A 461-nucleotide genomic window follows, 5' to 3' on the forward strand; every position below is an offset into this window, starting at 1 on the left:
CAAGGCCTTCCCTGAAATAGACGTCCTCTGGAGGGGAGCATATGTTGCTCTAAAACCTTTATATACCTTTCAGCATTCATAGCGCCTTCCAAAACATGCAAGATTCCCATACCGTATGCACTTATGCACCCCCATACTATCAGAGATGCTGGCTTTTGAACTAAACGCTGATAACACGCTGGAAGGTCTCCCTCCTCTTTAGCCCGGAGGACACGACGTCCGTGATTTCCAACAAGAATGTCACATTTGGACTCGTCTGACAATAGAACACTTTTCCTTTGAAACAGTCCATTTTAAATGAGCCTTGGCCCACAGGACACGACGGCGCTTCTGGACGATGTTCACATATGGCTTCCTTTTTGCATGATAGAGCTTAAGTTGGCATCTGCAGATGGCATGGCGGATTGTGTTTACCGACAGTGGTTTCTGGAAGTATTCCTGGGCCCATTTAGTGACAGAAA

Source organism: Sinocyclocheilus anshuiensis, unplaced genomic scaffold (genome assembly GCF_001515605.1).
Source record: "Sinocyclocheilus anshuiensis isolate Anshui unplaced genomic scaffold, SAMN03320099.WGS_v1.1 scaffold644, whole genome shotgun sequence".
In the NCBI taxonomy this organism is placed as follows: domain Eukaryota; kingdom Metazoa; phylum Chordata; class Actinopteri; order Cypriniformes; family Cyprinidae; genus Sinocyclocheilus; species Sinocyclocheilus anshuiensis.